Here is a 23,258-nt window from a genome sequence, read left to right on the forward strand (position 1 = left end):
ATTTTACAATATAAGTAAATTTTACTTATTACTCTCCGACTAACGAAGTTATGTTTACTGATTCAAGGCGCACGTGCGGTATGAAAACATAAATTTCAATTCAAGATTGCACATAATGAAGCATAAGGAAGTAATGAAATTAAAAGTGTCCTAAATAAGAGAAAAGTAACAGGCACAAACACATTCCACTACCTTTTCCAGTAAAAATAAGGGAAAGAATGGAAAAATATATTATCCAACGACTTGAGTCACTATTTTAACATTAAGGTAGTAGAATATCAGTAAGAATAAGTCTCTTACCTTCCATTGGTGTTCCCAATGAGGCCACAACATCCGTAACATTTCTCGGGTAACTAACTACCCGACAACTAAAAGAGAGCTAAGAGATAGACGTGTTCTAAAATGATCGGCAGAAAGAAGAAAAGGACGCAAAGAAAAAGAATGCGCCTACGAGAGAGAAAGATCGCGGAGGAAGAGATACGGCAGAACTCAAGTCAGATCGTATAAATCTTTCGCCTTTTACCAAAGATTTCCGTGGCGGGAGTTCATTTGCATGCATAGACAATTTTTGATTGTGCCCAATGGAACAGAAAGGGAAATTACGCATTAATATATTTGTATAATATCAGATTGTAAATTGGGCTCAATTGCATTCCAAGGCTTTGATTGCGATTCGTTACCCACCATTACTATATCGATAATATATAAAATTATTTGGTTTTAGAAATATCGGGTTAGACGAATGGCAATGGTCAATTTTAACCTCATTTGAAAAAGGCCAGATTGACGCCCATGCGATGCCACTCCACGTGACGTCATAGGGACCCAGATGCTATACGAGTAGATAGGAGTTTTACATCGTCCGAGATTACCAATGCATGCATGAGGCACAGAGCTCAGGGAAATATCTCTTAATAATCACCTATTAAAATTGCCTATGGTTGGAAAGTTTCCTTCTTTTGATGGGGTATTAACAATCATTATTTAAGCAAAGCGCTACCTGCTAGCAGGGTACTCTGCTACCTGCTAGCACCCTGTGTCGCAGCGGCCTACTTGTCCTCCTCCCAAGTTCACCTCACACGGTGGCAGCGGGAACCAGAATGACGTCACACGGGCTTTTCCCAGCATTCATGCTTAGCCGTCGCGTTTTCGCGCGCTTAAAAATGAACACTTTTCATTTAATCACGAAAAATAGATATCGAAAATAAAAATCTAAAAGTGTGAAATACGTACTCCAGGATTAATAGTCTTTCGATTTAGGCTATTAAAAATAATAGGAAACAACCCTATTGTCTGAAAAATTAATCTCAAAATGAGGGAGATAGAGTAATCGTATTGCTAATAATAATTGCTCAAAGTTCACGTACTTTGAGCCACAAGGTAAAAATTTTAACATTGCCGTAATCCGAATTTTTTTTGTCATTTAGATTTACAAGGAGAGACCATGAACCTTGCTCCGCCTTTTTCAATGCCGTTGAATGGGTTAGGGGTACTCCGGTAATTAACCTCAATTCAATAAAGTAAACGAAAGTAAATTCGACCACGTTTATTGCGATGGTAAGCGATACACTTGCTCAATGTCTCTCACGCGCGATCGTCCTTCTCCGTTGCCCTTCCGTCAGCGTCTCTCTCTCTCTCTCGCGACGCCTTCCTGGCGCCAGGTTCCGCGTACCCTGGTGGCGGCAGCAGGGACCTCAGGGTCTCAGAGCAACGACCTCAGCCAGGTGGCTGTCGCTGGTGACGGCGCTTGAAATTAAGAGCTCCACCACATCACCTCCCAGGCAGTGAGTTACCCTAGCGTGGAGAGAAAAAAAGGGAAAAGAAAGAAAAAGGCAGAAAATTTGGCAAATGTTTGGAGGAAAAAAATCTGAAAAGGTTAGAGTTGGTAGTCTAACAGATGCTGAGGGAAACGGACGCGCCTCTTAGGGCGGCCGCTAGGCAGTGTTATGTTGTGCCCCTTGAGCTGCAGGTGTAATAGTTGGGCCATCAGCTGGTGGGATGCTAGTAGATGGCAACACATGGGCAGATGGCTGCCTCCTTGTGGTCGGGATGAGGATTTCGCACCTCTTCTCAGGGATGACTGGCTTCTCAGAGATGATGTAGGCAGGTTACAGGCGGTCAATGGCAATGTTAGCATCACGGTTTGGCAAACGTACTTTGTAGGTTTTACCATCCCGCTGTAGGACCTTGTACGAGCCATTGTAAGGCGCCTGGAGGGCACCATGACTTGCATCATGACGCACAAAACGTGTGACGTTGATGGCAGGTCCTTAAAGATAAAGGCATGCCGTGTGCCATGGCGTGCTGGTGGTCAAGGACTCAGGCCTCGGAACTCGCCGGGAAGGCGTAGTGGCTCGCCATATATGAGCTCCGCTGGTATATGGCGATGATGGTAAGCGATACTCAATGTCTCTCTCTTGCGCGATAGTCCTTCTCGGTTGCCCTTTCGTCAGCGTCTCTCTCTCTCGCGGCGCCTTCCTGGCGCTAGGTTCCGCGTACCCTGGTGGCGGCAGCAGGGACCTCAGGGTCCCAGGGCAACGACCTCAGCCAGGTGGCTGGCCTTGGTGACGGCGCTTGAAATTAAGAGCTCCGCCACAGCCGTATTTTTTATGGCCTTAGGAATAGTGAACACATCTCCGAACTAGTAGTGGTTCCGTTGAATGGTCCTTAGTTTGGCTGTAATTAATTAATTTTCATGCGGAACTTTTCAAAAATTGATGAAAAAGTTGAGAAACAGGAACACAATGAAGATACAAAATATACTGCCATGACGAAGCCCCAAACCCTGGCCCCCCGGGCGGGAGGCGTCACGCTACCACTACCCCACCTGACCAGTCTGCTGAAGGGTGCGATATTTTGGAATTATATACCTACGCCTTGTAAAAAGCACCGAATGAAAATCAATTAAATACAGCCAAACTAAGGCACATTCAACGGAACCACTACCGGTTTAGAGATGTGTTCACCATTCCAAAGGCCATAAAAAATACGGCATTGAAGAAGGCGGAGCAAGGTACGTGGTCTCCCCTTGTTAGTAGTGTTACATTTTATAAAAAAAGATCGAAATAAGTCGTCACGCACTGTAAAATTTATTGCTTTATTAAAGATTTTTTTGCCGTCATTCAAATGGATGACGCTCGGATCTGGCTAAGAAAAAAGACTGCGGCGCTCGCAGTATTTTTACGCAAATCGCAAGCGGCAACATTTTGGAGTCTTTTTCTCAAATTATTTCACATTTTTTTATCTATAGAGTTGATTACGAGGTCACAGATTATACATTTAGGCATATTTTTAGTTTTTGTTTGGGATTTTTTTTTCTTTTTCATGTTTATCTATTATGCTTTTTTATTGTAATATTTTTATACAGACGATGATTCATTTTACCAACATCTGGTGAGATAAAGGAGCTTTAATTTCTCGCTACTTCCTATCCAAGACTATATGCAGTGCGTCTTAGTAATGTTTATAAATAGATGACATATTTTCGTTCCACCGAGAGGGAATTCACTGTGTATGTGTCAAGTTCAGCTGTGATTCGGATGAGCGTTTTCTGACTCGTAGTGCCGCTGATTGTGCTTATTACGCGCAAATGGTTATTTGGGAACGGAAAAATACATTGTCAGTTATGAACACGTGCCTCATTTGTACCAACTGCGTAACTTCCGAGGAGAGGACCTAATGCACAAGTCTCCCGACGCGTACTTGAGAAATTGGCTGCGTATGTAATCCGTCGAAAACGGCTCTCTTTCTTGTGGATAAAGGTTGGTGAATAGGGTGGTTTCCTATTATTTTTTTAATTGCCTAAATCGAATGATTATTACTCCTGGAGTACGCATTTCACCCTTTTAGATTTTTAAATGACCATATCTATTTTTCGCGATTATATAAAAAGTGAAAAATTTCAAGGAGGCGAAAATGCGACGGCTAAGAATGAATGCCGGGAAAAGCCCATGATACGTCATTCTGGTTCCCGCCACCATCGTGTGAGGTGACCTTGGTGCGAGGCTATGACCACCGCTACGATGCAGGCTGCTAGCTGGTAGGGCTTGGCTTAAACAAGGATTATTATTACCTTATCAAATGAAGGAAACTTTCCGAACTTATGCATTTTTAATAGGTGATTATTAAGAGATGTTTTCCTGAGCTCTGTGCCTCATGCATGCATTGGTAATGTCAGACGATGTAAAACTCCTATCTACTCGTACAGAAACTAGGTCCCTGTGACGCCACGTGGAGTGGCATCGCATGGGCGCCAATCTGACCTTTTTCAAATGCGGTTAAAATTGACAATTTGACCATTGCCATTCGTCTAAACTGGAATTTCTAAAACCAAATAATTTTGTATATTATGAACACACTAATGGTGGGTAACGAATCGCAAACAATACCTTTCGTTTTCTTCGATGAAGGAATCTACTCTATTTACAAAATTCAATACAAATGTTTCCGCAATGGGTCCAAGGATTGATATTCCATCTTCTTCTCCAACAATGGGAACGTCCCTGAAACCATCGCTTAAATATATGCCCTCTATTCAGAAAGCGCGGCTGCTAAAGCCGATTTTAACTTCACGTTTGTATTTCAATAGAATGAGAGTTTAAATACGGGAAGAAGCGATGGAAAAAGAGACATCGGATTGACCGTGTGAATCAGAATAAGATGGGCCAATAAGCGATCTTATATTTGGTCCCTGGAAATTAGGGTGATCCTTTATTTTTGCAAGTTTTCTAATTTATTTTTAAACCCTAGACTTTTTCCATTTGGCTAGAAGATAATTCGTGTGAATTATTCTAGCAATAAGATCACGGGACATTTTGATTGCAGCGTAAGTTTCGATATTTTGGTATTTAAGGGCTTCCGTGTCTCTATTGTCGGATGTTTTTCTTTGAAAACGCCAGCTCGACCCGAAAAAGGTAAACAAACGTCCGCCATTAAGCGGTCGGAGTCGCAGAGGCAGGGTATGTGTGGCCGTGGTGTCACGCCGACCCCCTTATATAGCCGTGGTGTATCTCCCACCGAAGGCCTCTCTTTACAGATCGGGGGCGGCGAACGAACGCGCTTTCGGACGGTACTACACCGTATCTATCGGAGTCTCATCGCATGCGGTGAGCCGTTCGTAATAGGCCCCAATGTTAGGCGTCATCATTCGTAATAATGATGAATGATAATGTGATGAAATACATCGCACTAAATCCAATTCATGCCAAGGATCTCACCCAGGACTTTATAGTCAAATTCAATCAATGTAAAAATGCCTGCAAATAAAGCATTCTTGAGCAACTGCAGTAGATATTGTTATTGAGTACCTACGTATCATATAGTGTGCATCAAGTATCCTGTCAAGCTTATTAAGGGAAAACTGCAGTCACGCCATATTCATTCCTCAAAACTGTGGTGGGTAATTAGAATAATAACATACTTTCTTGTTCCTGTAAATTTCTCTTGCAACAATCGATTTGAATCATTATTCCGGTTGTTAAAGTCTATTATAGTTACGCGAGAGTCCTTTGTTCAATAGTTCATAAAGGCATATTTTTTATGTCCACTTTTTTTAATTTCCTTAGTGAGAACTTAACTTAAACACCAACATTTTTTAAAGATTTTTAATCAGAACAATGTTTTTCTGGGTGGAAAATCTTTCACGTTCTTACTTTACGTCGGTTATATTGTCCATTTGTTCTTGGTTTGGTTTTGATCTAACTGCTACGGCCATTTCGATAGTATTTATAAAACTGCATTTAGGAAACTTATTGTGTAATTGTTGCTAAATTGATGATTCGATGAATTTCATCAGAAACCTTTTTTTTTACTAAACTTTTATTTCAGTGTGGTATATATTTTGGGTGTTTTTCAGATATACCTGATGATGATGCCAATCTCAGATTTTTCTATCATTCTAATGATTTTCTTTAAACTAAACGTTATAAATTTTTAGCATATCCACTCAAATTTCTTTCATTTCTCTCAGCTTGGTTCCATGGATATCCACGCGCCCTCTCGCGCCAATGCTTCAATTTATTATGTTCGTGCCGCGAGTCGCGAGAATTTTGTGCTTCATTTTTTTTAGGACAAGGACCGATGGACGGAACTAATGGAAAGCCATCGCAAAAGCAATCACACTGTGTACGGGAAAGCGATCAAGTAATACCCGCTTGGGCTTTTAATGTCGTTTGCATAGTGAAATTTACAGACATTGTTGATTTCCATAGCACGTAAGATCACGATAACTATTTGACACCCAAATATTTTCTATTTTCACCCCTACATATACCTGTATATAACTTAAAAAAGGAACTCGATTATTAAAAATCTCTCAAATATATATTTTTATAATATCCAATTCACCTATTTTATGCTACATTTCAATCCAATTTTTCTAGAGATACTTATGTATTCCCCAGCAGGAGCGCAGCTAAGAATTAAGACTAGGGGGGTTTAGGGTGTTTAACTGATACCAAGGGGGTCTAGGAGGTATGGAATGCACGCTAAGGTAAGCAGGTGGTGTGGGGGCCCTCCTCAAGAAATTTTTGAAGATAAATGATTCAAAATGGTGAATTTTATGTCTATCTGCGGGAGAATTTTCATCCTTTAACTATTCTATAAATAACTACATATATTAAGTACTTACTCTATAGTAATATTAATCCAATTAAGTCGAATGGATTAAAGTTAAACATTTCTGTGAGCTCTAGGGGGGGTTTTATCCCCCCATCGCTGCCCCACTATTCCCCAGTATTTTTATGTTTATTGATTTTAATTCCATTGCACAAGGCCAATTTTACGATTTTTAACCAGAGTCATATTTTACTTATTATTATTTTATAACTTTTTTGATAATGTTCTTAATTCCAAAAATCTATTACATGTACAACGCCCGCGGTTGCCTGGTGATACTTACGCAATTGTTGGACGGAGGATTGAGTTATTCAATTGGCCGTCCTCATGCCTCGACTATGACATCTAAAAAGTGAACTGATATTGAAAACTGCGCGCTAAATACTGAAGCTGGTGTGTGATAATAACTGATTGAAGTTACTTAAACCTTGTAATAGATCCGTTGCACAGGTGAAGAGGGTGTCGGATTTACTCTGGGTCAGGTAAAATAAATCCTAAAGTCATGTCAAGTCCATAAATATTTTGCGACTTTTATGATGGTAGATTAGTTTCATATCACCTTCACCAAGGTTGAACAAAATAACCTCAGTATTTTTTCGCTTACCTCCAGACTTCTGTCCATTACTATGTGTACTCCAGGCCATAGTACTTACATTTATTGATTACAAGGACAATTCCCTCGTTCACACTAAATTACATATTATGGCATCAATAACACAAAAATATGCACGAACTTAGCAAAATCGTTCACACTTATTTATAGCGTCTCATTCATTCCAAACAACACTAATGGTACTGAATTAAATAACCTCATTCATACTTAATTATATACTCTCAGGCGCAAAATAAAAACAATTAACTCTTTCCAGTTAATTTCCTCACTCCCTCAACCACACTCAACTACATCCTCACATCACATTAAATTAAGTACACTCATTCAAACTAATAAATATATAAAATATCACTCACCAACTTGCATTCACACTGTAATATAAACCCTCATTCATACTAAACAACAGTCTTATAGCACTAAATTACAAGCACGCACTCACACTACAGAATATATACTCTAATATTAGTAAGAGACACACACTCATTCACGCTTAATGTAATCTCATTCACACTAATTAATAACACTTCATCGCACTGAATTACACACACTAAAAGTATATAATACCATCTCAATTATACATATATTCAGTGATTAATAATTAATCATAGGATTCTTATTTATGCACAGCAACACTAAACATAAATTAAGTACTGTAATCCGTACTAACAAATATAATGTCATCTCCCTTACTTTCATGCATTCATATTCACACTACACTATTAATATTCATTGCATACCCTTAAGAAAGCCTTACATTCATTTAGGTTAACGTAGAAAATAAAAATTTGAGATTTTATTTCACACAGAAACGCATAGGAACTTAGTTAGCATAAAAAAATACAGTGACATATATACAAGGTCTAAAAATTAAACAATGAAAAAACATTTCCGTATATAATTATAAAATATAATATATTATAATTAACAACTATTATTAATCACTCTAGCAATTTAAACAGGCAGGTTTTGAATCTCATGCACGAATGTTAATATTTTATTGAAAATAAAAACACCCAAACACAGACAGAAAAATAAAAAAATACGATTTTTTCCGCAGAGCTGATATAAAAAAAGGTAATTTAAATGTGTTATCTCCCTAGTCAGACATGCAGTAAAACAAATTTTGAAATTAGATTTTGGCGCAACATTAAATTGTACTGATAAAAACAAGGAAAACACAGACAATGAACAATACCAAGTACAAGGGTTTTTGTCTGCGAACATTATCAGTTAAATGAAGGCAATTTAAAATTATTTATTACTGACATAAACACATGAATTAAGTAGATAATTACTGAAGTAAAACATGGCTGATTGCTAATTTTTTTATCCAATATAATATATGATGCAAATAAAAACATAAAATACATGTACACAATGTTTCGACTGTAAGGGTTACATAATATAAATAGGTAGTTTTATTTTTTTCCGCAGAGCTAATGAAGTAAAGAAACATTTAAGGTGAAATTTTAGCAAATCATGTAATTTTATTGAAAATAAAAAAGTATACACTTTCAAAGAAATTGATTGCGCATTGAATCGATATACATTAAATTACGGGCAAATTTTACAATGTGAATTAAAAAATATTAATGAAATGGAATACAATTGATATTTTTGAAAACTGAAACACTTACAACTGTGAACAATGTAAATGAATTCGTACACACTCCGATACATAAGTCACCAACTGCATTAGCCAGCGGAAAGCCATAGGTAGAATCTAGTTCACCGGTTTTACATTTTGAAACCATCAATGTAGTTTGCAAGAAATCAAAGAATTCGGCAAGTTCTGTGAAAGAAAAATTAGCAGGAAAAACTTCCGAGCAAAATTTCGAAAGTTTGTTTGAAATCACCATGGCAACGTCGTTGAAACATGGCTGTCCGCTGTTACACCCCCTCTCCACGTTGAGGACGCAGTTGGATTTGAGGGGGACATGCACTACTCTACCATCTACTATCTACGCTACCCAAGTTCTACGATAAAAAACAAGCAATACTTCAGCCATCACATAAAATGGCTTCCTCCAATGAAAACAAGATGGCACTTCCATTCGCACCAAATAACATACCCTCCTCATTCACTCCAAATATATTAAACCTTCATTCACACATAACGTTACACAAGGTCATTCGCAATATAAACAACATACCATCATTCACATGTATATCGATAATAAACGCTTAATAATTATAATAAACAATTACTTCTCATTCACACTCAATAACGCACTCTCGCTCAAACGAAAATTACGTACTAATAATCGCACTCATTCACACAAAATATCATTCCATCATTCACACGAATAAAATACCTCATTCAGACTACATAATATACCCTTATACACTCGAAAAAACACACCTCATTCACACGAAATAAGATCCGTCATTCACACGAAATAGTAAACTTAAAATAGTAAACACGCATCATATAATATTCCACATTAACATGAAATAACATACTCATTCAGACTAAATAATATACCCTCATTCACACGATATAGCATACACCATTCACATCATATAACATTCCACATTCACGCAAAAAACATACTTCATTCACGCAAAAAACATAGCTCATTCACTAGAAATAGCATACCTCATTCATACGAAATAGCATAGGTACCTAATTCACTTCACATAGCATTCAACATTCACACGAAATAGCATACCTTAAATGCGCATCATATAATATTCCACAATCGCACGAAAAAGCATACATCATTCACACAAAATAGCGTACCTCGAATTCACACGAAATAGTACACCTCATTCACACGAAATAAAACATACTTCAGTCATACGAAATAGCATACCTCATTCACACGAAATAATGCACTTAACACAAAGTAACAACGTCATTCACAATTAATAACACACACTCATTCACTTTCTCTATCCCACACTGACTCAATTACTCTCATACACATATGCACTAAGTACCATTCTCACATTCACACTTGATCTCATTTTCACACAAAAACGCAATCCCATTCACACATTAAAACACAAATTAAATCAAAAACATCAAAAAATACAAAAGCCACATACACAATCGAAATAGACACGAAACAAAATATAATCTAAATCTTCAGACTTCGGATCGCCATTCTTCATCTCTTGAGTCTTCAAATTGGTCATATGTTCCTATCGTGTCTTCATCTCTTGACTCTTCAGTTCTTCAGTTCACGATCTACACAATTCGTTTCCTTCTTCATAATTGCTGAGTTCCTGAGTGACTTCCATTGGTCAATGCAGAGGTTTTCCACATTTATTTCATTCCTAAATCTCCTTCTTTAATGTCCATCATTGCAAGCTGCCTCTCTCTCTGTCCCTGTTGATAAAACAAATTATCCAATGTACTCATCCATGAGATAGAGAGGTCACCTTGTACGGCACAAAGGTTATTATTCTTGATTTGACCAAGTTGAAAAAAATAAGAGAGGATTCGATTGAAAATAAAAAAAGGATTCGACTCCCTTGATTAAGTTTTATAAATAGCGGAATTAGATATAAAAAATTTTAAAAAAATATTCAGTATCGTTGCTGAATATTGGATCCCTGCCAAAAGCTTATATTGTCTAAAAAGATTAATTTATCATCTTAGAAAACACAATTTAAACGAAGACAAGCTTAAAAAGGATAACGAAAATTAATTGAAAATGAACTATAGTTCTTATGTAATGGGGCTTACAGGATATCTGTTAAATAACGTAAAAAATTAATATCTCCAGGAATAAATGAAAATGCATGGTACCATTGGACGGGGAAATTCAGCTATAATATTTATAGATTTTTCAAGCCTTTAGGGTCCATGTAGTGAATTAGCAAATGATATTGACGTATGTAAGGATTAACTGACATTTTTAAAGCTTGAAAAAATAAATAATTTGCACTTGTCTAAGTACTGAACCACAAAAATTGGAGCGTATCGATTTGAAAAATTAATATTCACCGTTACACATCGGAAAATGTATAGAAATCAATACATTTTGACGATGAAAGTACATAAAATTCAAATTAAATGAAAAAGACGTATAAATAAAAGGAATATGAGAATACTGTTACTTCTAAAATTTACCTGTATTCTCGTAAATGGCGTAAGGGTATATTAAATCAAATCAAATTTTGTTCACGAAAAATCGTTTCTTCCTTATGACATATGGCGTAAATCATCATCTTGGCTGAAACGGATATGAAAAATATGGCTTTCTTGAAAGTGAATATTAATTTCATTGTCCAGGCACTGTGCAATTATTAATATTATTCGTTAAAAATATCTGGAAACCATAATCAATGTAGTGCATAGTCATTTAGATTTTGTCAAAAATTACATGGTGAGATAGGTATTATCAATTTTTTTTCCTGTCCAATATTTTATGAAAAAATATTAATTTTTATGTCATTTAGAGTTTCATGGTACATAGTTATGTACCCTTCATGTGATTTAAAAAATTTACATAGTCATACTAATTTTTATGCATCAAATTATGTCCATTAACTGCACCACTAAAGAATTTGACTCCATATGAAGCTAGAATGAAATTTCTTTTCAACCACAACAAAAAATCTATTTGTTGTAGAAAATGTAAAAGTTTTCAATTGCTGATTTGACTTGTTTTACGTTTTTTCATTGCTCTTTTGTTTTTTTTGGCTGACTGGGTTTTTATCGTGATTATTCCCTGTATGAGTCTAGTCTTGTTCTGCGCTGCGAAGAAGCAACAAATAAATTCATGTTGAGATAAGTCGATCTTTCATTACGGAACCTCAACATGGTAGCAGAGCGTGGCTCCTTGCGTTCCTTGGTTGCTTAAATAGTCTTCGTTGCTTTCAATCGTGTTTTTTCGCGAGTTAAATAACGTTTTCGCGCCACGTTCTCGTTTGGACATTTGCTTGGTTGCACTTGTGAACGAACTGTTTGCTGTTAAGTGTAAAGCATGGAGCTCCATGGAATCGAGAAGTTACGCGGTAGTGAGAACTGGACAATTTGGAAATTCTCGGTGAAAAATGTACTACGAGGTATTGAAAATGCATACGAGGTCTGCACTGGAGAGGTCTCAAAACCAGAGGTTGTGGGAAGCAATTCATCCTCTAATGAGCGCACTTCCTATGATGCAGCGTATAGAGTTTGGGACAAGGCGGATCGAGCGGCATGCCAAGTCTTGGTAAGGTCTATTGAATCTAAAGTGGCTGCTCTTCTCGTCGCGTGTGACTCGGCGAGAGACATATGGTGCAAATTGCATGCTGTATTCGAACAACAGACTAAACAAGCTGCTCATACTGTTCAAGCGGAATTTTTTGGCTTCAATATGAGCCTCGCCGACGATATGGTCACTCATATCGCGAAGTTTGAAGGGTTAGTCTTACGAATGCAGCACTTAAACGTGAAGCCGGATGAGTCATCGTTGATGGTTAAGTTACTGGACACATTGCCCGACGAGTACGAGAGTCTGAAACAGGCATGGTGGGCGAGACCTGAAGATCATCAGACCTTCGCAAATTTGGTGGCAGTGCTGACTTCTGATGAAATACGTCGTTTGAAACGAGCTGAAAGAAAGGAAGAGGCAGTAGCACTGATGACTGTAAAATCTAAAATTCAGGGAAATAGCAATTTTTCCACTTATGCCGCAGGTTCAAGTAGAAAGAAAGGGGAATCTTCATGAGAGAAAGTAAAAGATAAAAGGAAAATCAAGTGCTATGGTTGTGGTGGACAAGGGCACATGAAAAAGGATTGTCCTAGTTGGAAACAGAAGAGGGTACAAAATAAATATAGTGCGCCAGACCGTAATGATGAGGCTGATCAGGCTTTCATTAGTGAACTTTTGAATGCAGAGACTGTTGGTGATATGTGGGTTGTAGACACCGGTGCCACCGATCATATATCTAACCAGAAAGAATGTTTCTCTTCTTTTGAACAGTTTTCAACGCCATTAAAAATACATATTGGCGACAAATCCACAATGGATGCACTAGGTAAAGGGACAATCAAGTTTGAATCCTGTGTTAACGGTAAATTGCTACCGTGTCGCATGGAGAATGTACTATATGTACCCACTGCCCGGAGAAATTTGTTCTCTGCTGTTTCCGCCCTTGATAAAGGCTTGTCTTTGAAGTCGTCGAAAACTAAGTGTGAATTTCTTAAAGACGGTGTAGTGAAAGCTTGTGGCGTCCGGTATGGACAATTATTCAGACTCCACATCCGTGTGCTGAAGTTAGATGTAAAGGGTGCCAAAGAGATGAATGTAGCATCGAAAGACACACTACAAATTTGGCATGAGCGTCTTGGTCATCAAAATAAAAGACATGTCCTGAAGTTTCTCAAACAACGGGGAATCGAAGCTACTGAAGGTGAAAGTTTTTGTGCCGCTTGCGTTCAAGGTAAGCAGCACAGGAGTAGCTTTCATTCAAGAAGTCAGCGAGCCAAAGAACCTGGGGAGTTGATACACGCTGACATCTGTGGGCCGATGGAGTGTGAGTCTCTGGGTGGAGCACGTTACTTTCTATGCTTTACATGCGATTACTCGAGGTTTCGCATGGTCTACTTTCTGAAGGAGAAGTCAGAAACTGCACAGAAGATTACAGAAGTGTTGCAGATCGTGAGGAATCAATGCAGACGACCTGTGCGTGTATTTCAATGCGATGGTGGTCGAGAGTTTGTCAATCATGAGGTAGAAAAACTGTTAAAGTCAATGGGTGTGGATTTCTGTGTCTGCAATCAATATACGCCAGAGCAAAATGGTTGTGCAGAGCGTAGTAACAGGACTGTGGTTGAACTCGCTCGCACTATGCTATTAGCAAAGAATTTGCCTAAAACATTGTGGGCAGAAGCAGTTAATACGGCTGTTTATGTTCTCAACCGAACAGGCCCAAGCAGTGTGGATGGAAAAACACCGTATGAGATCTTTACAAGGAAAGAGTTTCATTTAGACAAACTTCGGGTTTTTGGTATCAACTGTTACATTCACATACCAACAGTCCGTCGGAAGAAATGGGACCCAAAGAGCCAGCGTGGGGTTTTTGTGGGGTATTCTCAGAATATAGATGGATTTCGAGTGTGGATAAAACCTGGAAACAAGATAGTTCGGAGTTGTGACGTCGTATTTGAACCTGAGACTTGTGGGGGGCTGCTGACGTTATTTCCAACTGACGTGCATGATGAGCTGGAGCCTTCAAATGATCCTGAAGAGGACTGCGTTACTGAACCCACTGATAACTGTGAGAGAAACCTACGGGATCGTTTGAAAATCAAACCACCTGAACGCCTCATTGAGTCAATGTTAGCTGAGGTTGATGAGCCAAGCAGCTACTCGGAGGCAATGAAATCTGATCAGCGATTACTCTGGGAGAAGGCTATGGAGGAAGAGATGGCTGCCTTAAAGGAAAACTTGACCTGGACCCTCACTACGCTACCAGGTAATCGCAAATCCATCTCTAATCGATGGGTTTACAAAGTAAAACGTGCAGGTGATGGTCACATTAATAGATACAGGGCTCGACTTGTAGTGCGAGGGTTTAGCCAGCGAGAAGGAGTAGATTATAGTGAAACTTTTAGCCCTGTTTCCCGGCTCGATACTATACGAGCTGTATTAAGTATTGCTGCCAAGGAACACATGCATTTGGCACAATTTGATGTTAAAACTGCTTTTCTCAATAGGGTTCTTGACGAAGAAATATTCATGAAGCAGCCAGAGGGGTATGATGATGGCACTGGCAGAGTCTGCAAGCTTCACAAAAGTTTATATGGGCTAAAGCAATCCCCCCGGTGTTGGAATAAGTGCTTTAAGGAAGTTCTTAAGGACTTTGGACTGTGTGAGAGTGAAGCAGATCCTTGCTTATTTTATGGGACAAATTGCCATGACAAACTGATAGTGGTCATTTACGTTGATGATGGACTTGTGGTAGCATCAAATAAACATAAAATTACTGAATTTATGCAACGTTTAGAAATGGAGTTTAAAATCACTAGTGAACCAGTGGGATACTTCTTGAACTTACACATAACTCAAAAAACAGATGGTTCAATCTTCATAAACCAAAGTTCTTATGTGGAAGAGGTGCTGCAGCGGTTCAATATGGCTGAAGCAAATCCAGTTTCTACACCAATTGAACAGTATTTGAAAGAAGAGGAAAGGAAGGATGCTGAGAAAACAAGTGCACCTTATCGAGAGGCTGTGGGCTGCCTGTTGTATCTGGCTGTTGCTACTAGGCCAGATATAGCATTCTCGGTGAACTATGCATCCCAATTCCTTGATAACCCAGAGGTAAGACATTGGGGTTTAGTTAAACAGATTTTGAAGTATTTGCAGGGTTCAATGTCACAGGGGATTCTCTACAGTTCATCTGAGAATGGTGGGGAACTAGTTGGTTACAGTGATGCTGATTATGCCAGCGACCCCGCTACGCGGCGGTCAGTCAGTGGCATTGTGTTTATGCATAGTGGTGGTGCCATCCCCTGGGCCAGCAGGCGGCAACAGTGTGTGTCGCTGTCAACCACAGAGGCTGAGTACATTGCTGCTAGTGAAGCCGCAAAAGATGCTGTCTGGTTGAAGAGACTCTTTGACGAAATTTCCCCATTAAAGTGTCCCCCGGTGTTGTTCTGTGATAACATTAGTTCTATTAAGCTTGCTAAAAACCCTGAATTTCACAAGAGGTCTAAGCACATTGATGTACGTTATCATTTTGTTCGTGAACAACTCCAAAAAGGACAATTATCAATTGAGTATGTTCCAAGTAAAAATCAAGTTGCAGATGTTTTTACTAAGCCTGTTCCAAGAGTACCATTTGAAAATTTGCGTTCTTTATTGGGCATGTGTGAACTTTAATTTGAAGTTGAATGTGAATTATTTATTTGGAATGTAAGGGTTTTCTTTTAATTTTGCTACTGATGAAGTAAGAGTCATTTTGAGCAAAAGAGATGTTATTGATATTTGATGTATTTCTTTTGTTTGTTATTAGAGCAATGTAAACTTTTTGGGGGAGTGTTGTAGAAAATGTAAAAGTTTTCAATTGCTGATTTGACTTGTTTTACGTTTTTTCATTGCTCTTTTGTTTTTTTTGGCTGACTGGGTTTTTATCGTGATTATTCCCTGTATGAGTCTAGTCTTGTTCTGCGCTGCGAAGAAGCAACAAATAAATTCATGTTGAGATAAGTCGATCTTTCATTACGGAACCTCAACACTATTAATGGGCACATCAAAATATCGATTCCGAAAATAAATAGACTTTTCGGCTCAGCTTTCCGTGGAAATCAATTCTCCAGAACAAATTACGATCACGAATACATTTTTCGTCATTTTACTATCGCAAGGGTGGAAATAATACTCTCATGACTGCACGAGAATTGAGAATTCTCTTTCGATAAATGATTGGGGAATGACGGCTTTAATTTTATCACGCGCGACAATGGTTTTGTGAAAATCATTCTATTTTTAATGTCTTAAACATCGAAGGGAAACATTTAAAGGAATCAGAAGAGCATGCAGCGAACTTGATGAGCTATTTGTAAAGGATGCCGATCTTATAAACAGAAATATTGAATGACACTGACTGAGAAAAATTAAGCAGTTTAATGAAAATTCTTACTACTCTTCGTTCAATGCTCATTTTCAGCAGTAATTGATTCAGCTAACAGAGTTAATACCAAACTTATGTTGGGCTGAATTTCGGATATCCACCCTGGCTGAATGAAAAAAATACTGGTGTTAACGGTAAGCGTAAGGGATACTAAGGAAGAGTTGAAGAAATCGGAACAATGATTCAAATTCTTTTTCAATTATTGTAATTTCATTAACTAGTACTCCTTTCCATGCACTCTACAAAAATTGAGGAAGTTATTAGGTCTCCGAATAACAAACCCACCATTGCCTGAAGCTATTTACGTGTCGTTACCAAGGCCCAAACAAAGCAGATCAATTGCGATATACCACAACGAACAAGTCAAAGAAAAATAATATTACTGAATTTAACGAAAATAAAATTATCTTCTCTCTTTTTTTTAGAGTTATTCACATTATGCACTTTTAAAATAATTAACGGACACAGAAAAAATGTAATTGAATGATTGTCTTACCTTTTGGCGTGATGTCACTGCATTATCACATTCCGGATTATCTCCATTTTTCCAACAGCGCACTGCCATAATCCTCTGCGATGACTTGTAGCTGATGAGAGAAAAACGGGAATTGAATTTTCCTCCTTCGACTCACATAAACTCCATATAAATGCAATTATAATGAATGGGACGCAAGAATTGACTTTCTATTCAGTTATGCGCTAATTGTAATTGCCTATAAAGTGCATGTATTACCTCTTCACGAAATTTTTTAAAAGGCGTTTCCTTTCGACAGAGAGGAACGAGAATAAAAATCTAATTTTTAAAAGAATATTGAGGGATTTGTTCAGAGTGGTTAACCAAGTTGTAGAATGAATGGTGATTTCTAACCTGAAGATAGCTTACATTCATGTTTCAATGCTTTAAAATAAAGTCTGTGCAAAATTAATTTTGAGTTATTTCCATTGAATCTATAATTCAGCAACAGAATAAGTGCTATATACGCATAGAGAGGTATTCAAACGTATTCACAAAAAATGTATATTCCGAAAAAAAAACTTTTGGAAATGTTTTCGGAAGGATTCGAACTCAATCATAAGGAATGGAAATAAATCACCAATATGAATCAATCATTGGACAGATAAATGCAGTGATTGCGTATTAAAAAAGGCTACATAATAATAAAAAAAAACTGATTAGACGCAGTGATCATAACGTTTCCGCGTGCTACGAGGCAAAAAGATCTTTAAACAAAAAGCAAAGAATTTATATGTATTATTAGGCTCAGAGAATATAAGATGTATTTAACAGACACAAAAAAGACAAAAAATGAAGTAGATATTCTAAATGATATAATATACATCAAGAATTTAAAAAATATAAACTCAATCGGATACAATAAAAAAATAATAAAAACTAAACAAAACGTGATGACCAATAAATTGAAACAGTAATTGGTCGTAGAGAACTCATATCTAGCATAACTGTGTAACATGTTGTAATGTAAGCGGCCATTTTAGGGCAAATCATATTTAATTGGTACTGAATTGAAAAAAACAAGGAAAATCGATTTTAAATTCCTTATCAAACTGAGGTTCTAAACTTATTATGTTCATGGGAGACAATATAACATCTACTCGTCCACAAAACGTAATTATATAAACCTAACGATGCGATGAAATATAAAAACCAAAACAGCATCTAAGACATCAATGGCGAAATATATTTTAAAATTTTATTCTTACCGATTTCCATGTGAAGAATATCCTGGTTGATTTTTCTTAAGTTCCTTCTTCAGTTAACTGATGGTCTCAATCTTCAGAAGTCTTCATGTCTTCGGCCACTGGAATATCTTCAGCCTAAGGAGAAAGCGGGTTAGTGCATACAAGGAGAATAAATCACCCTTCCCCCAAGGAATCGCATACGCCCCACTACAATGCACGGGAAGTCGCCGTGACGCAAGGTGGAAATAACCACTTTTCCATCCAAGTGACACAGTTTCATCCCCGTACACTGAAATGGTTTACAGCGCATGCGAAACCTCGGTTCGACACAAAAAAACTAAAATTAACGCAAGCTAAAAATCCTAGCCTTACTCGACGCAATGATCACGGCCCTAAAGGCCCAAAAGCTAACCTAGTTTTAAAGCTGGGGTCCTCTTCACGTGAAGTTCTGATGACCTAACCCTGCGGAGAGAGGGAGAGAATACATACAAGGAAAATAAATGACCCTTCCCCCGAGGAATCGCATACGCCCCAATGCAATGCACGGGAAGTCACCGTGACACAAGGAGGAAATTACCACTTTTCCATCCAAGTGACACAGTTTCATCCCCGTACACTGAAATGGTTTACAGCGCATGCGGAACCTCGGTTCGGCACAAAAAAAACTAAAATTAACGCAAGCTAAAAATCCTAGCCTTACTCGACGCAAAGATCACGGCCCTAAAGGCCCGAAAGCTAATCTAATTCACTTGCTTTCTTCTTGATGTGGTCCTCTTTTCTTGTTGTCTTCTTTCTTCTCCCCCTAAATTTGGAGGACACCCGAATCGCACTCCAATCCTTTCGCCGTTCTTTCGATCAAAACGCAATTTTCGCTCAATCGCGCAACGCATCGGATAAAACGCAAAGTTCACACGCATATCGGATCGCTTGTTTTCTTCGAGATCTCATTGCTGTCTTTTCTCTTCTACATCACCTTGTAACAGAGCTTATTGGTGCAACTGAACATGTAATACAAGTATACAAGTCACCCAAAAAATGCATAACAAAACAAAAATATCATAATGGCACACTAAAAATTAATTAACACGGTACCTTTTTGCATGCCAACTTAAATTTTGGCATATTTCGTCTACTCTTTTCTACCTTTTGGTATATTCGGCGCCTTTTATAAATGTGAATTCTTTCACCATGGTTTATTTTGCGAATTTCTCTGTTCGCGATAATTCTCATCATAAGACTCATTTATTTAATTAGTCCATAACCATATAATATAACCTCATCGGATCCGATTTTACCAAGAGCTGAATTAAACTCATACCCTATCACACCAGCTCGCCCCTCTTAATTACAAATATCAAAGAGAGGCCATATTGAAACCTTCATACTTTGATATGTACGTCATTCTGTAATGGAGCTGGTTAGTGCACATTTATTTGAAATACACATTCGATGTCACCCAAAAAATACATTACAAAACAAAGAAACCATAAACACACGCAAAAATATGCTTAACCTTTATATACCTTTATGCCTGCCTACTTAGGTTTAGTATTTAGGCCTATTTTATTTGCAACTTTTGATACCTTTTGTTTTTATGGCGCCTTTTTAATATTTCACTCTTTTCATTATGTGGTTTTGTGAACTTTCCGTCCACGAGAATTCCCATAATAAGACCCATTCACTATATGGGTCTATAACCATATAATAACCTCATCGGATCCGATTTTTTTTACCAAGAGCTGAATTCAACTCATACCTCATAATACCAAGTCGTCCCTCTTGAAATACACTCATCAAAGAGAGAGTCTTTATTTTACCATCATACCGCGGTGTATACCATGCTAATTAGCTTTTCTTCCGATGAATTCTGTTGGGAAAGAAGCAACATATTAACAGCATGAATCAGAAATCACTGAATTGTAATAAAAACATCAGCTATAAGCAGCCTTCTGCTCATCACTGAAAACCATCTACTTGATAGGAGATCCAACTGCCGCAAACACGCCTTCCGTAGTCATAGAAACACCTTGTATCTTATTCCTTGCGTCAGTTTTCTTAATAATTAAGATGACCACACGATATTTTTACTCCTGGTAAACGGCTGTCTTTGTTCACCCTGAAATAAATGAAAATGATATTGTAATTTTGAAGTTTATTTTTAACCAATCTGTAAATATCAATATTAATCATTACATTTAAGTTATATGCCAAATTTTTACTGCCATTTCATGCTAGTTATTCACATATGAATTTGTTTCAATATTTGTTACGTGTTATCGTAATTTTAATCAACTAAATAGATTGCAGTAATCCATCAAACGATGGAAAATGTACGGACAATGGAGGATGTATACAACGACCCCTTGTATAAATACATCATCTTGTACGAAAAACCCTCAGAGAAAAAAATATTCGCCTTCACGGGATACGAACCCAGATCCCTCGAATTCCCGCCGAGCACTTTAGCCAGTTAAGCTACGTACTCTACCGGATAATGTGTTATGAAGTGCTGAGCATATTCGATGCCACGAGCAGTTCAAATCGTTTACATGGCGCCACAGTCGAAGATCAAATCCCGGACTTGAAAAACATAGAGGCGGTCGGTCTTGACTATTTTAAGTATACCTACTTGATTATATCATCTGTAGGCTGGTTACCATTCCATTTGCAACAAAACTTGTAATGACGCTTGGGGTTAATATATTAATAGCACAAATTTTTACTGTTGTTGTAAAATATTACTCAGATAAAATAATGGTTTATCCTATGAATTCTAAAAAGGAGATTTACCGTAAGTATTTTATAAAAGCCTACGTGTTATTGACATTTCCAATTGCGAATAGTTATTAATTCTAATTATCATTCCATTTTCAAAGCTTTAATGATACGTGATAATTAAAACAAAAATAGTACACTATTTTGCATGCTATGTACTAATATGTATGCATTTTTTCGCTATATTTGTCGAAGATTTCTCAGGGAAAATTAAGGTTATTTCTACATTCTGTGAAACAGTAACATTACTTTAATTAATTTACTAAATCCTACTTGATCTTCAGATTTCCATTGAAAACAATCACGATAAGAACGTATAATTCAATAGTATATGTAATACACTGAAATAAAGAAAACCTTTCAGTGCACTTTTTGCAGTTCCCAGAGATTGCATGATAAGAGTAATTCGTAGCATTATTTATAAATTTCAATTTATGGTGTTTATTTTCTATAATATACCTATTATCCAGACAAAAATGAATGAGGCCATATTGCATCCACACGCTTCCCGCGTCGCCGTACTCTCCGCCGCCAGAACCGGGGTCGACCGCACGCTCGAAAAAACTATTTAAAATTCGAGGTTGCAAGTTGGTGCAAGATTTTACTTTAGATCCACAATGTACAAGCTTCATATAATGACTTGGAATAAGTATCTTGGCGGAAGTCGGCGGAAATATCTACCATTTCTCTATGTTTATGCAAATATTGTCTTTAAAAAATGCTACGCCATTTTGTAATATATCTTTAGTAAATGATGAAAAAAATATTTGAAAACCCTCCAAATGGAAGAAAAAGAAGTGTCAATTAAGATAGTATAACAGTTTTCTCTATAACACTATTAATGAAACCACTGCATTAAGATAAATTTAGCTATTGTCCGAAAAAATCGAGGGTAGGTAATTGTTTTTCACTAAATTTGTTAAACTTTGGCCGCAAATATTTTGTTAACGTGAAGGCACAGGGAAAAAATAATTTAAAAAGTTATGCACAATTTATTTGAAAATATGTATGCGAATTTTCAACTCCCTAGCTCAAAAAAATCGCTTTTGAGGTTTTAGTCAGCTTTTTAAACGATTCTAGCCCACTGTGCGTCTAGACCATTTCACTTAAACCACGCGGCAAACACCCGTATGTCTCTCTTTCATCACCGTGAGCTAAGAAAGCTTTAATCAAGAAATAACCGAAAACAATTTATAATAGTAGATGTTTTATTCATCTTTCCATTGCAAAAAAATTATTAATGATAATTATTATCATTCCATTTTCAAAGCGTTGATGACACGTAATAATTGAAACATATATAGTATAATATTTTTCATGCTACATACCAGTAATGAATACAATTTTCTTACTATGGTGGTAGAAGATATCTCAGGGAAAATTAAGGCAATTTCTATGGTCTGTAAAACAACAACATTACTGTAATTAATTTCTAAAATTCTAGAAGATTTTTCCGAACAATGTTCATTTGTGGAGCCAGAAGTGGGGAGGCTTTACTAGGCCACGAGGGCCACATTCCAAGTTCCGAATCGCCCCGCGGACCGGATAGCAAATTTGCCGATGACTAAAGTATTCGATTCCAACGTCTACTGAAGTATCCGGTGGCTTATTTCTTATTTACGAACAGTTGAAGGCGACTTTGACGTGCAGTACAGCGCAGCATGCTCCTAGTGGCGTCTCAAAGAGTTGAACGAGCGAGAATCGCGCGCCACTTGAAACGAGTGCGCAGGCTGGATGAAAGCCCTCCGCGGGCCGTATTTGGGAGACCCCTTATTTTTAAGTAATACCCAGAAATTTAATCGGGTAGAATCTTTCAAGCGGCGTAGAAAGGTGAGCAGTGGCCTACCCGCGAAAAGTGCACCATTTGTGCTCCATTTGACCCGCCAAACGTGCGATGAGCATAACACGGAAAATGTTTGTGGAAGGAGTCGCGTGCGCATGGAGTTCGACTCCCACCCACACACGACTCAAACACGAACAT

General features: G+C 37.7%; 1 pseudogene; it reads left to right on the forward strand.

Annotated features, from left to right (window-relative positions):
* The first annotated feature begins 478 nt into the window (after nt 1–478).
* LOC124171966 lies at nt 479–590 on the forward strand (annotated as a pseudogene).
* Nucleotides 591–23,258: the final 22,668 nt, after the last annotated feature.

Source organism: Ischnura elegans, chromosome X, assembly GCF_921293095.1.
Source record: "Ischnura elegans chromosome X, ioIscEleg1.1, whole genome shotgun sequence".
NCBI classification, from domain to species: Eukaryota; Metazoa; Arthropoda; class Insecta; order Odonata; family Coenagrionidae; genus Ischnura; species Ischnura elegans.